The 7,095-nt window shown below is 37.2% G+C and overlaps 1 pseudogene; it reads left to right on the top strand.

Annotated features, from left to right (window-relative positions):
• Positions 1-890: 890 nt before the first annotated feature.
• LOC114739051 (beta-galactosidase-like) lies at positions 891-6,589 on the top strand (annotated as a pseudogene).
• The last annotated feature ends 506 nt before the right edge of the window (positions 6,590-7,095 follow it).

Genomic DNA, 7,095 nt, shown 5'->3' with positions numbered 1-7,095 from the left:
AAAAAAAAAAAAAGGATCTGACACGGCACTTACACTGAATGCTAAGAAATACATGAACATGGATTGATAAGAAAATCATATTAGAAATAGAATAAAGGAGAAACTAGTGTTAACATATGAGGATATTAATGATACTTTAATTTTTTCCCCTTCAATGTTAATTATATATATTATAAAATACGAAGCAATTATTACTTTTAAAATTTGAAAAAAATAACAAGAAAACTTAGTTTTTTAATAAAAATGTTTTTTAAATACTCCATTATATTCTGAATATAAAGATAGTATGAATTTATTTTTATTTTAAATATAAAACTCAATTCACTTTGTTTTCTAAATTAATAATTTTTCTCAACTCTTTCTCTTAATTATACATATTAAATTTTTTTTATTAAAAAAGTCGTATCTAATAAAAATAATTAAAAACCATCGAACCTTTTTAACAAATAAATAATTTAATTAATTTTGTAATACCTAAAAATTAATTATTTAGTTTTTATGTTGAGGAGCGGAGAAAGCATCTTAAAATATAATTTTAGTCGGCTTCAAAATATTAGAATTTTGTGATTAAATCATAGTTTGGGGAATCAACTGTAATTTACTCCTATTTTTTCCTCCAACGTTCACGGGTTATGAGGAATGTTGAATGTGAACAGGGAACAGATGGCTAGCGGCGAAAACAACCCAACAAAACATATGCCTTGAATGCACACTTCACAGAAAAGAAGTACACGAGGTCCCATTAATTGGTAAAGCCTCATCTTCCTCTTCTTCCTCCTCCCCCTCTTGAAGAGTCCCACAAAAAGCAGCGAGGAGTAGGCCCCACCACCCTCCTACCTCCCTTGAAAATGTTTATAAAGCACTCGCAGGCTTCTCACATTCTGCATTACCATTTAGCTCAAACTCCACCCATCCCCATATAGGCCACACACCGAGCACCCTATATTCTATCTCCTTCTTTTTGCTTCAATCCAAAAGGATCCAAAAAGTCTCTGCTCTACTTGTTTCTCTCTGGTCTCTTCATTCTTTTCGTCTCCTTTAAGTCTTAAATGTGCAAAGCTGAGTGAAAACAAAAGACTGGGGAAAAAAGTCCTGTGCTTTCTGAACCATATGAGGTTCCTAATGGGGAATTTGCTGAGAACAGAGTTGTCTGTGATATTGGTGTTTTTGTGTGTTCTTGCTGTGTCAGCCTCTGTGGGTTATGACCACAAAGCTATTACTATTAATGGCCAGAGAAGAATTCTGATCTCTGGTTCCATTCACTACCCCAGAAGCACCCCAGATGTAATTATCACTTATTCCGATATGCTTCTTCAAATTTCTCGTCTTCTTCTTGTTTTCTTCAGGTTTTCTCAAAGCATTATGTTTTTTATTGAATCTGCAGATGTGGCCCGGATTGATTCAGAAAGCCAAAGACGGAGGCTTGGATGTTATTCAAACTTATGTCTTCTGGAACGGACACGAGCCTTCTCCTGGAAAAGTATTACCAGTGCTTTCCTCGATTTTTCTTGTCTTCTTCCTCTCTGGTTTTTCTTTAAACTAATAATCAAAACACCACAGGGCCAAAAGAAAAAAAAAAAGAAAAGAAAAGAAATAAAACATGATCACTCAGATTTTAATATTTGCATGTTTTGAATTTTCAGTATTATTTCGAGGACAGGTTCGACTTGGTTAAGTTCATCAAACTGGTGCAGCATGCTGGTCTTTACGTTCATCTCCGCATTGGTCCCTACGTCTGCGCTGAATGGAACTTGGGGTATTAATTCTTTTTTAATCAAGAGATCTATTTTTATGCTTTCATCATCGAAAAGAAAATGAATAAAACTTAGCGACTACTTGGAAAGCTCACATGCTCTGTTTCCTTACTATGTTTGAAAATTCAGGGGATTTCCGGTCTGGCTGAAATACGTTCCTGGCATTTCTTTTAGAACAGATAATGGACCTTTCAAGGTGGGATTCTTTGGGAAATTAATTTTTTACTCCGATCGATTTTTTTTAATTAATTTTCAAACTTCGATCAATCATCTAAGAAAGAGTCAACTTTTGTTGCATCGAAGGCGGCAATGCAAAAATTTACTCAGAAAATTGTCAGTATGATGAAGGCAGAGCGATTGTTTCAAACTCAGGGAGGCCCAATAATATTGTCGCAGGTACAATAAATCGATTTAAATATTAATCACGTTCGTTAGAGTTTTTGTCTCTTCTTCCCCGACTTTTAATTTCTAGAAAGTTAGGTTGTCAGTCATTTACTGATTTACATTAATCTCCAAACCAGATTTTTCCTTCAACTTTTTGAAGCAATTCTTTTTAATACTAAAGCCGTAAATGTTCCGAATTGAATTTGACAGATTGAGAACGAGTACGGACCGGTGGAATGGGAAATTGGAGCTCCTGGAAAAGCTTACACTGCTTGGGCTGCCCAAATGGCTGTAGGTCAAAAAACTGGTGTTCCATGGGTCATGTGCAAGCAGGACGACGCTCCTGATCCCATTGTAAGCAACCAATCTTTTTCTCTTCTCGTTGTCATCATAATCCTCATTTTTTTCCGGTCGTTTTCATTTGCGACCCATAATTTTTGATGGGCTTTTCACTTGGTCGGTTTGCTTGGGTGGGTTTTGTTGCTTCAACTGTTTGACCCATTATTGGTTCTTTGGTTATTAAAATTTATTTATTCCTTTTGCTTTCAACTGGGAGATTCTATCTTCTCCGCCCCTCGCCGGCTTCGAGCTTTGTTCTTCCATTTTATGATTAGCGATTAGTGTACTTCGTCGTTTCTGTCAAATTTTTCTGGAAAGTTCGAGGATTCGGTATCAACTCACCGATTTTTGGGAGAAGAACTTGTATCTTTAATCTAAGCCTCTCATAAATCTTTCTCTCCCTGATATTTGCTTTTGCGATTGGCGATAGATTAACGCTTGCAATGGATATTACTGTGAGAATTTCACTCCCAACAAGAGGTACAAGCCGAAAATGTGGACAGAGAATTGGACGGGCTGGTAAGTTATATGATTATCTTAGCTTGTTAAGTTTTGCATTTCCTCTAAGTCATAAGAGTAAGCTGTCAATCTGGGAATCCACTCCTTGTTTGCTTTTTGACTCCCTTCAGTTTTGTTTCGGTTTTTTTTTTTGGGTACTTTTTGTGGTTGGTTCTAATTTCGAAAATCGTCTTTTGTGTTGTAGTAGTATCCTTATCTTAGGTGGTGTTATAATAGTATCCTTATCTTAAGTGGGTATCAGGACATGACTCCCTTCAGTTTTGTTTCGTTTTTTTTTTTTTTTTTGGGGTGTTTTTTGTGGTTGGTTCTAATTTCGAAAATCGTCCTTTGTGTTATAGTAGTATCCTTATCTTAAGTGGTGTTACAATAGTATCCTTATCTTGAGTGGGTATCAGGACATGCTCTCCTGCCTCCACTTCCTAATCAATTATTTTCTCTGTCTTTGCAAAACGAAGAAAAGCCACGTAATTTTAATGTGCAAAGAGTTGATACCTTTTATATGGCTCCTAAGAATTTCCTGTTGTGTAGGTATACTGAGTATGGTGCTGCAGTCCCTCGTAGACCAGCAGAAGACATTGCGTTTTCGGTTGCTAGATTCATACAAAATGGAGGCTCATTTGTTAACTACTATATGGTATGTTTTTTAGGTCCTTTGATCGCTATCATTTGTGAATATCTATTTCCCACAGTTCATATTGTAGAAACTTTGAAGTCTAATATCTACTATTTGGGTCCAGTATCATGGAGGAACTAACTTTGGCCGAACCTCAAGTGGTCTCTTCGTTGCTACAAGTTATGACTATGATGCTCCTATTGATGAATTTGGTATGAACTTAAAGTTAAAATTGAAGCATTACACAAGTAGAGCAGAGATACATTCTCACAGTTTACCTGAAACTTGATACCAGGAAGTTTAAACCAACCAAAGTGGGGGCATCTTAGAGATTTGCACAAGGCAATCAAGCAGTGTGAACCAGCTCTAGTGTCTGTGGATCCCGCTGTGACAAAGTTCGGAAGAAACCAAGAGGTATAGTCCTTAAACTTGTTGCTGAAGAGGACAAGCAGAGGTGTTCTGTGTTTCAAAAACTCATTCTTTCTCCTTATTATTATCTTAGGCCCACGTGTTCAGGACAAGATCGTCTTGTGCTGCATTCCTTGCAAATTATGATGCCAATTCCGGGGCAAAAGTGAAATTTGGAAATGGGCTATATGACTTACCACCTTGGTCTATCAGCATTCTACCTGACTGCAAAACTGTAGTTTATAACACTGCAAGGGTAAGTCACAGATGCTGGCGAAGTTAAATGCCTTGAACATGCATGTATGTATTCTATAGTTGTTTGTTTTTTGAAATTATCTGTGGTTCTGTGCAAGACTAAATATCAGAATATTTCTTACCATAACAGAATGTTCCACCTTGAGGCTTGAGCTGTTCTTGAATGACAGAAACTATTATACAGATGGCATTTTGATAAGAAATCCTGTCTTTGCTGCATTGCATGTTTTTTCTCTTTCAAGTGTGATTATTCATAGCTGCCAATTCATGCAGGTTAATGCGCCGAGGGATGAGATGTTCTTTACACCTGTGATTAAGTCATTCAAATGGCAGTCATTCAATGAACAACCTGCAGCTGCTGGTGTAGATGATTCAATGACAGCAAATGGGCTCTTGGAACAGGTTAATGTCACCCGGGATACTACTGATTATTTGTGGTATATGACCGAGTAAGTATATCTCAACAGATCATTTCTTAGAAAACTTTCATCTTTTTGGTACTTTCTATTAGTGTCCCCCCAGTAATTGATAAATATTTTACTCATTCAGTGTTAATGTTGGAGCTAATGATCTAAAGAGTGGACAGTCTCCCGTTCTCACTGTAATGTCAGCAGGCCATGCTTTGCATGTTTTTGTTAATGGTCAATATTCAGGTAAATAAAAAGATATTGCTTTACTGCTTAGTGCTTTGTTTCGACAAGGTCCATCTTGCTTATCTATCAATTGTATTAATGCAGGAACTGCTTATGGGAGTCTGGAGAGTCCTAAACTAACATTTAGTCAGGGTGTAAAGCTAAGAGTTGGCAACAACAAAATTTCTATACTCAGTGTTTCCGTTGGTCTTGCGGTTAGTTCTTTCACTTTCCTGATATTCATGTGTTCTTTGCAACAGCTTTAATATGCAGATAAATGACTCTTCTTCTTCTTCTAACTCCTTCGATATTCAATAATCCCAGAATGTTGGTGTTTTCCACTCGGTGCACTTTGAGAGCTGGAATGTTGGGGTGTTAGGCCCTGTCACGCTGAGTGGTCTAGGTAGGGGGACACGAGACTTGTCAAGACAAAAATGGTCGTACAAGGTTTGTTATCTATATTATATTTGTTCTGCATCAACAACAGAAAATTTCGTGATAATGGTTGGTGCAAATTATTAAGTTAAATAGATGTAGACCTAATAAGGAGCAAAGGTGACTTCACTATTTTAGATGCTTGAAACCAAATTGATCTGTATGTTTCATTAGTTATTTCTCATTTTAGTATATTTTTCTGCCATTTGCTGGGTCAAAAGGAAGTCGCTATAGATAATCAATCACTCATTTCTCTGTTGTTGAGTAGGTTGGCCTGAAAGGTGAATCCTTAAGACTTCATACTGAAGGTGGTAGTAACTCTGCTAGATGGGTACAAGGATCACTATTGGCCTATAAACAACCCTTGACATGGTACAAGGTAAGAATGGTTTGTGTTATCCGATATTATAAATTCTGTCTGTTATAGATCATCACCTGCATCTGCATGCATTCTGAGTCATTCTATGCTCTGGTGTATTATCAGACAACCTTCAATGCTCCACCTGGCAATGATCCCTTGGCTTTGGATATGGGTAGCATGGGAAAGGGTGAAATCTGGATCAATGGTCAGAGTATTGGACGACACTGGCCTGCATATATCGGAAAGGGCAATTGTGGCACTTGCAATTATGCTGGAACTTATACTGATAAAAAATGCCGAAAATATTGTGGAACGTCCTCCCAGAGATGGTAAGAACTACGACTCACATCACAAAATGTAGGTGTATTTATGTGTTCTGCTATTAAATGATGTCATAAATTTTCAGGTATCATGTTCCTCGCTCATGGCTGAAGCCAAGTGGGAATTCTTTGGTTGTGTTTGAAGAACTGGGAGGTGACACAACCTGGATTGCTTTAATGAAAGAAACAAGGCGCTAGATTACAAGATGAAGGTGGTGCAACTGTGCAACTATAGAGTTTGTTGAGTTCATCGTTATACTACTATGTTTTCTTCTGTTAGTTGATCGAAAAAAGAAATCTGTGAAAAAGGGTGTGTACATAGTGATAGGCATGCTGTTCTACTATATACTGTTCCACATATTGTGGGGCTTGTAGTGATTGTAGAATTGAGTCCTCACACACATTGCTGTGAAAGGAGATAGCTGGACGTGCATAAGGAGCCAAAGACGTCTCCATTCCACAAGGAAAAGCAGTCTGTTTCTTTGTTTTTCTTCCTGGCATGATTGTATGTAATAAGAATGTTCAAAGTAATAAATAGTTGCTTCCAAGTTTTCGATACCATTTTCTAAGTTTGATATTATCCTATTACTACATTGTTATGATCACAACGAGCAACTGGAATCACGTGTATTATTTAATGAAAAGTCGTAACTAAAGCTCTCATCATATATAAGCTTTGCTGAGAAGCATGGATCACTCTAGACACACAGGAGAAGAAAGATAAAGGAAGATGAAGATAAACTTTGAGGGATGAAGAAATAGATTCCCTGGGAGAGATGAGAATTAGCAGAGGAAACAGAAGAGAAGTCCCAGGGCAGAGCAGAGAAATCAGAGAAAAATCTTCACATGATTTTTCATTGCCTCCACTTCACGGGAACCTTCTTCCTCCATTGTATTGTATTGCCCTACCTTTCCTAAGCTCAGTTATCACATTTTTTGGCCCATTAGTGTAAGCCTCAGTCCCAGCCCATATCATTATTAAGCCCATTCATTACATCAACATTTCCTTGATCATTTTCTCGAATGTGCATCAATTTTTCTAAACCTTGCTTTGGGGTCTATCATATTCCTTAAT

Source organism: Neltuma alba, unplaced genomic scaffold (genome assembly GCF_004799145.2).
Source record: "Neltuma alba isolate B1F8T4 unplaced genomic scaffold, ASM479914v2 tig00013751_pilon, whole genome shotgun sequence".
Taxonomy (NCBI): domain Eukaryota; kingdom Viridiplantae; phylum Streptophyta; class Magnoliopsida; order Fabales; family Fabaceae; genus Neltuma; species Neltuma alba.
This window is presented reverse-complemented; position numbering and strand designations above follow the sequence as displayed.